Consider the following 7,930-nt stretch of genomic DNA (forward strand, 5'->3'; position numbering starts at 1 on the left):
AGTGATGTGGTGGTAACTTCAAGTCCAAATATTCTTGAGGCCGATAACTATAATATATATATATATATATATATATATATATATATATATATATATATATATATATACACAGATTCAAATCAAGACATCATGGACTAGGTGACAATGGTGTTTTATTCAGCTGATTAAAGGGGTCATGATGGACATTGAGTAGCAGTTTCAGTTTGAGGCCAGGTTCACAGAATTGCCACTGTCATCATTTCTCGGCCTTTTGGCTAAGATCAAGTGTAGTATATGTTCTTATCAGTTTAAATCTAGGTTTCCTTAACCCTGGTCATAGCCCATCCAGTCCTGGGCTGTTGCCTGTTCCTGAATTCCTGTCTTCCTGAGTATGCAGTGCTAAAATACCAAAGGTGCGACTACCGCTGAGGGATCCAGCATGGCCATCCTGAAGGGGGGCCTTGTCCTCAAGTCAAGTCCTGCAAACTGCGGAGGAATAAGAAGTTTAGCCAGGGGTTGGAGAAGTTGTGTCTTGTCGAAAGGCCCCCCTGCTTTTGGCAAGTCATGTGCTGTTTAATGCAAAGGTTGGCTCCTACCAACTATCACATTGGTACCAAGTACTCCTACATGCACGCCACGGGTGTTCTGTGACAACGAGGTCAGATTCTATGTGAGTACTAGTTTTGTCTTTACTTCAAAACTGCAGCCAAACCAAAGCTGCAAGGACCTTGCCAGCAGAGTCCATTGCTTCCTGGACAGTGCCCCTCATGTAGTCGCCTTCTCTATGCTACAAAGTCATTTTAACTAAGTGTCTCAAGCCAGAGACTGTATCCTGCCTAGTCTATATCTGCACATTGTTCCTATTCTTCAGTTAACCTTGGTACAGTAGGGGTGCTCTTATGTAAAGGAGAATCACCCAACAGACTTCCTCCCAAGCTATTGCACCCTGTGAAAAAGAATTGTGTATTGTGTGCTGATTGGAACAAAGACTGTTAAGTTAAGGCTTTACAGTTTTACCCTGACTCTTTATGATTGATGTCCTTTGCCCGCACATCATAGGAAAGGGTTAACTGAGTTCTCAGATTAACTCAGTTAACTAATTCTCAGATTGTTTGCTGGGAAGGTAGAAAAAACAAATGTCGGCACCACCTGCAAACCTGCATTAATGCCACCTTACAGACCCCTCGGTCACCCCATAGGTAAGGGGTATCCTGATGAAAGAACTTCTTTATAGCACTCTGATCTTGCACATAAGGTTACGGCTGCGGCTGATACATGTTGACTTACTTTTTCTCTTCTCTCTTTATAGCTTAATTTAAAAATATATTTTTAGGACTGTGAAAATTATTCATGATAAACAAGCTCCTGGAGGGGGATAATGAAGACAGACGGATGTTGCTGTATGTTTACTCCTTCACTACAGATAATTGGATACATATTTGTGAAACTGGGTAAAAGACGAACTTGCAAACAAACAGAAAACATCCTTTTCATCAAAAAGAAAAGAGATATTGTGCATACAGCTGTCCACAGTGAGGGTGGTAAACTATGTATACCTAATGTACTTGAACATGAATATTGGGGCGGTGGTGGTGCATCGCTCTGCTAAAAGTAGTTGGGAGGGGCATGATGGCTGAGGTGGGTCGGTGCACCGGGTGTAGTAGCCCCGCCCCTAGTTCACCAAAATGCATCATAGGCATATTAAAAGCAATCTGTCACTAGGTTTATGCTGCCTTAATGAGAGCAGCTTAAAAACAAGTGACAGACATGCTGAACAGATCAGTGTATTACTTACATCATTCTGTTCTGCCGTTCTCCTAATATGTAGGAGAATAGGATTGTTGCCACAACCCTCCCTCCACCCTCTAGCTTTTGATTGACAGTTGACTGCCTATACACAGCATGGACAGATAAATCAGTGGGTTAGATAAAGTTTCCCTATAAAAGATGAAAAGAAATGAGAGATTAAATACAGAATGTGGTTATTGGTGTTACATTGCAGTTATTCCTGTTACTGCTTTTCGTTCCCTCCTATATACCCTCAGTTCTGTGCATTTCCTTGCATTATCCATGGCAAATTTCTAAAAATGAATCTTGCACTGGCAGCAAATGTGTTTCCAGAGGCCGCTGTCCAGTCACTCCTTCTTTCCTGAATCAGTTCTTTGCTGGGATTGTTAACAACCTTCAAGTTCTTGTTTGCTGCCAACGCTACATCTGTTCCCAGCCTGGGTGCCAGGGCTAGAACAGGACAGATTGTAGTTAGTGCAATGAATACACAGAATTTCCAATGACAGGATCCAGTCTGTGCATTAATTTCCAACCTGGTGTCATGAGTAGCTGTGAATTTTTAGGAAAAAGAGTCACCCATGATGGAGCATATAAGAAAGGTCTGGCCAGAAAGGAAACTGTGTCATCTAATAATATCTGACAGCGCACTGACTGACATTACTCACAAGGAAATCTTATCTGTAGAAAGATGAAACAGTGATTATTGTACTTACATCGTAGAAAAAACTAGAAATTCATGTACAGGTCTCATATACATCACCGGCAGTTATCTTATGTAGTTTCATTGTGGGCTTTTGACACCTGTCATCTAACCATATAACCATATACTGTAGATGCTGAAGTTGCTATTGACCACATTATCTACATAAAATTAAACTGACTATGGCACATAAACATTCAGCCTAGTCTATGGGCTTGCTCCATACTACCCCACTGCACTTCAGTTTACTTTGTCTCGATAAAAAAAAAAAAAAAAAAAATCTGTTTCACAATACAGGACCTTTTGGCATGGACTTTCAAAGTTCATTAAAGGGGTATTACCATCTGAAAAAGTTATCACCTATCCACAAGAAAATGGATAACTACCTGATTGCGAGAGGTCTGACTGCTGGGGCCCCTGCAATCGCAAGAATGGAGAACCCCAGTCTTTCATTAGAACGGAGTGGAGGATGGTACGACACCATTTATTCTCTATGATATCTGTAGAAACAGTCCAATACAATGTTTGGCTGGTTCCAGCAGCTCCCATTGAGAATGAATGGACCTGCACTGGTATGAGCACTGCATACTCTCCCTACCAGGCACAGCTCCTTACAGGAGCAGCTGTAACTGGTTTAAAGGAGTTATCCAGCACTACAAAACCATGGCCACTTTCTTCAAGAGACAGCACCACTCTCCACCAGTTCAGGTATGGTTTCCAATTAAACTCCATTCACTTCAGTAGAACTAAGTTACAAAACCTGCACCCAAACTGGAGACAAGAGTTGTGTTGTCTCTGGAAGAAAGTGGCCATGTTTTTGTAGCACTGGATAACTCCTTAAGGCAAAGGTTCATACAACATAAATTTTCAATAAATAATGGCCATTGCAACACCAGCCACTATTTATTAAAAGGTAAAATAACATTGTGTCCTGTGGAATACACATATATACACTCTATACACACTCCGGCCAGGATTCCATGTGGCCGCATAGAAAACTGACAGTTAGACAATGTAAAGTACGGCTCCGGACGCACTTTACATTGTCTTCTATGGTGACTTGGAATGCGGGCACACCAGACCGTGCCCACATTCCAAATCAAAAGAAGTGAAGTTCACCCGCCCAGAACTGCCGTGGCGGCAGGCGTGAACTTCACTGCCAGTGGCTATTCTTTTTTTTTCTTTTTTTTTTTTTGTGTGTGCACTGAACCTGGAAGCACTGCAATACCATCTCCCTGTTCTAAAAATACATTTAATATATGGTCCCCAGATAGGGCACGTATCAGATATTAAACTGATAAGAACAGATACTACACTTGATCTTAGCCAAAAGGCCGAGAAATGATGACAGTGGCAATTCTGTGAACCTGGCCTCAAACTGAAACTGCTACTCAATGTCCATCATGACCCCTTTAATCAGCTGAATAAAACACCATTGTCACCTAGTCCATGATGTCTTGATTTGAATCTGTGTATATATATATACATATATATATATATATATATATATATATATATATATATATATATATACATATATTATAGTTATCGGCCTCAAGAATATTTGGACTTGAAGTTACCACCACATCACTCTGAAGAATCCATCTGTTCCCTTGACAATCTGTCAGCTTCGGCCCACTGCCTGGCAGTCTGTTTAATTCATTCCATATGCCATATTTCTGATAGAAAATAATGATTGTTAATTGAGAAAGTACAGCAGTCTAATAGCTACACAGAGGAGTGAGACATCACTAATGTCTGATCATCCGTACAGGTATTTTCCCATGCATGGTATAATGGGGGAGCTTCTTGAAACTGTTCTCATATTTGGTGAGGAATATTAGGCTCAGGCTGGGCATAAAGTTTAGATAGATGGCATGTTGAGCAAAGCATGCTTGTGTCCTGGATGGAGAAAGGGGAGGAAGCCGTTTTAGAGTCTTTAGAGAAAAAGATAGACCAGAGGTGTCATACTCAAATAGGCAGTGGGGCAAAATGTATAAACTGGAAAAAGTTGCGGACCAACCTACTGTATTTATTGAAGTGTGCGCGCGGCGTTCTTGACACTATCAGAGCGGCATGTGTCATTCCTGGCACTGTCAGGGAAGCATCCACGTCACTGCCACCCCCTAATGCATGTTCCAGTGTCCTATGGGGATGACTGGCTTAGAATGCTGGCTCCTCTATGGCAGGAAGCATTTAGTATCATGGGCGTTATGTATGACAGTGACATGGACGCCAGTGGCAGATTAACTTTACCATTGGCCGTGGGCTGTTCGCAGAACTTGTCAAATCTATAGTTTACCTTAAGCTCAGTACAGTTCACCTTTCTCTACTGTACATGGCTTACACTGGTTGGCTAACTATGGTGTAGATGCAGTGACCGAGGGGACAGCAACGTAGAGGGCAGATGTTAGGGGAGCACCACACAAGCACTTGTCACAAAATACATATGCCTACTCTACCATGTGGTCACGGATTGACACACGATCAGGGATTACAGGCCCACCTAGTAGGAGAGCTTCTTGTCCCTGGATAGTGCTGGGTAATTATGGATACGTCTACGCTGGATGAGTTCCGTGCACAAGCCCGGTTTAAGTATGGCTTGTGGCTGGAACTACCCCAGCATGGTCGAATCCATAGTTCGCCGAACTTCCAGCTGCAGAAGCAACTGCAAGGACAGATTCACTTCAGAGACAGGTTCACTGTCAGAGTCCTTGCACAGCTAAATTCCCTCCTCTGTCTAGGCGATTCTCATTTTAGTGTAGGAAAAGGATTTTAGAGTTGATATCCCTAAACTGGAGACAGTCTTGGGTAAAATCTTCGAAAATTCCCCACAGTGCTGTGATTTCCACAATCTTGACCCAGATCTGACTGACTTGAAGCTTTGGTAACTGGAGCTACAGTTGGTTCACTGGTGCAGTCAAGTGTTACTTGACCTCCTCTTCCTTCCCTGGTCTAGCCAGGGCAGGACTGAGTAGAATCAACAAGCACTGGGGAGAGGGAGTTAGACTTTGTTTTGCAGTGATTGGTTCTAACCCAGGTAAAAGGGTTGAACCTGGGAGAGTCCTCCAAATGTAGCTCACCAGTGGTGCAGTAAAGAGCAGTATTACCCTTTGCACATCCATAATACCCCAGTGTATGCAGAAATGGCATCAAGCTCATAATATACAGATATAACCTTAGATGTTAGACAGAGATTCCTCACCCACATGACAACTTTATTCTTTAGAAGTTGAGACATGGGTACTGGGACACTGCACCAGTGGTTGAATCCCCATCCATCCCTTTTGGATAGGGGCTAACTTGTTAACTTAGAATAACCCCTTCAATTGCATTTAACCCCATCAAAATAATACAGATGTTCCCTTTAATAATGTGGAATAATTTTATGTGGTTAATTTGCATATTCCTTCATTTGTCTCCCACAGTTGATACGTAACAACATCACTCATCATCCTAGATAGATTTAGATATGATTTAATCTGTTTATGCATATAGTCCAGCTATCCCAGGAGTACAGAGCTGTCTGCCGGATACTGCATCATAAAGACAAGTGGCGGCATTACTGTATGTAAAATGAATCCTCTGTGCAGCCAAGGTGATGATATATATGCCCTTTAAATCATCCCATCTGACGGTAATTCTTCTAAGCCATTTCTGGACATCACGCTCTGTGCCCTGGCTACAGAATATATCTTAGTAATGATTTATAGAAAATGTTGTGATGTCTTCGAAGCAGGATAGATGATCAGATGCTATAGGTAATGTAGGATTAGAAGGTCTAAATGCCTGGCCCTCAATGATTGCATTACAACCTGTGAGCCAAGCAGGTCTGGGGGTGCTGTAATAAGTATACGGCACATGCAGAGGTCTATCTATAAGGAGGGCAGAGGTAGTATTGCAGCAGACAAAGGCCCCACTGCTGCATATAAACAAAGCAATAGTATAAGCCGTAGCAATAACCCCTTACTGACTCTCCATACATCTTTTTATGGTAGTTGTAGGGGGCTTTATGCTAGGCCGGTACCTTTTTTCGGTGGCAGCCTAGCAACCTGAAATGAGTCTCTAATATACAGTAATATTAACCCCCTACCTCCTTCTGGATTAAACACAGAATTATACAGGGGGGAAAAAAAACATACATGTTTAATATTGCCACATCCATGATAACCCGAATTCCAAACCCATACCATTATTTATAAAAAAAAAAAAAAATTGTGAATGGTGTTGTTTTATTAATCTGCCTCCAATGGAGAAAAGAGCAAAAAGCAATATTACAGAAGGATTTGGAGAAGCTGAAGGCTTGGGCAGAGAAATGGCATATTAAGGTTAATGTGGATAAATGTGAGGTTATGCATTTGGGCTGTAGAAATAACAAAAACAATTATGTGCTAAATAATAACACTGGGTAAAATTGTTTATGAAAAAGACTTGGGGGTATAGGTGGACAGTAAACTGAACTTTAGTGATCAGTGCCAGGCAGCAGCTGCCAAGGCTAATAAAATAATGGGATGCATCAAAAGAGCCATAAATGCTAAAGATGAGAACATAGTTTTGCCTCTTTATAAATCACTGGTCAGACCACATATGGAATATTGTGTACAGTTTTAATCACCGGTATATAATCGGGTGCAGAGGAGGGCGACAAAGGTCATTAAGGGAATGGGTGGGTTACAATACCAAGAAGGTTATCACGCTTGAGGTTATTTACACTAGAAAAAAAACGTCTTAGGGGCGATCTGATCATAATGTACAAATATATAAATGGACAGTACAGAGGTCTACCTCTGTTACCGTATTAAAAAAACTTGTCTTATACACCAGAAAATACGGCATATCTGTGCTTTATGTAACTAACGCGAATGCAGTGCAGAGGCTGGGGCCAGTCTTCTAGGTATGGCAATCCTCTTGCATTTACACCTCTCTTAAGCAAAGAATTACGTGTACAGTATTTCTTGAAGCCAGAATACCTATAGTTTTTGTTTTTCCTTATAAGGCTGCTTTATGACAAGGATTGTAAAATGTGAGAATATTTTACATATCAGTAGCCAAACACCAGCATTGAAGCAGTTAAACCTGAGTCAAGAAGTGAACCTTAAACCTCTTACATCATCTGCAGGCTTTTAGTAAAGTCTCAGTTTTCATTGTTTGCTGTGATATAGGAGCCTGGTGTTCAGCTCTTGGCTTCAATGTGATGCGTTTGCATTTCTTGTAGATAGAAGCAGATGCTTGGGGAATAACATCGTCCCCATAGATAAAATACGCACAGCCACCGCGGCCTAACTAGAGTATTTATAGGGGAATCAGGCAAGAGGCCATTCATTACAAAGTCAGCCGAGCGTAATGACACAGGGCGCTTAATGCAGGATTTAGGGCTTATTACCTAAGATAGGGACTGCTGAGGATAGGCACCAAAAAAGAAAAATCACTGATATAAATGTATTATATAGTGCCAAACTGTGA

At 41.5% G+C, this 7,930-nt stretch overlaps 2 pseudogenes; one reads left to right on the top strand and one right to left on the bottom strand.

Annotated features, from left to right (window-relative positions):
• The first annotated feature begins 234 nt into the window (after positions 1–234).
• LOC138770186 (U2 spliceosomal RNA) lies at positions 235–358 on the top strand (annotated as a pseudogene).
• Positions 359–3,661: 3,303 nt separating this feature from the next.
• Positions 3,662–3,813, bottom strand: LOC138770176 (U2 spliceosomal RNA; annotated as a pseudogene).
• Between the last annotated feature and the right edge of the window lie 4,117 nt (positions 3,814–7,930).

This window comes from Dendropsophus ebraccatus, chromosome 12 (genome assembly GCF_027789765.1).
Source record: "Dendropsophus ebraccatus isolate aDenEbr1 chromosome 12, aDenEbr1.pat, whole genome shotgun sequence".
In the NCBI taxonomy this organism is placed as follows: Eukaryota; Metazoa; Chordata; class Amphibia; order Anura; family Hylidae; genus Dendropsophus; species Dendropsophus ebraccatus.